Below are 325 nucleotides of genomic sequence, written 5' to 3' on the forward strand. Positions count from 1 at the left end.
AACAATACAGTAAAGATGAACACAAAGAAAGTAAGAAAGATTCCTGCACAAGGGAAGGGAAGACGAGTACCAAGACAATTCTCTCTCTGTTTCCCTTTTTTCCTCAACCGTACATTCTGTCTCTGACCAATGTGACTCAAGTGCAAATTTGAGTTGCGCGTACGTAGATTTAAACAGTTTACGGCATAACTGTCATACTGAAATTTGTGAAATCCATGAAATAATAAACTTTCCTCATTACTAATAATAACAGACGATGGAAATCATTTCAAAAACATTTTAGCTATGATTGTTTAATTGCTAACGTTAGCTCAAAACACCATTC

At 35.1% G+C, this 325-nt stretch overlaps 1 protein-coding gene across 2 annotated transcripts in view; it reads left to right on the forward strand.

Annotated features, from left to right (window-relative positions):
- dpf1 (double PHD fingers 1) overlaps nt 1–325 on the forward strand; it is a 43444-nt gene that overhangs the window by 39023 nt on the left and 4096 nt on the right. The window lies entirely within an intron of this gene.

The sequence above is a fragment of the Etheostoma spectabile genome, chromosome 3, assembly GCF_008692095.1.
Source record: "Etheostoma spectabile isolate EspeVRDwgs_2016 chromosome 3, UIUC_Espe_1.0, whole genome shotgun sequence".
Taxonomy (NCBI): domain Eukaryota; kingdom Metazoa; phylum Chordata; class Actinopteri; order Perciformes; family Percidae; genus Etheostoma; species Etheostoma spectabile.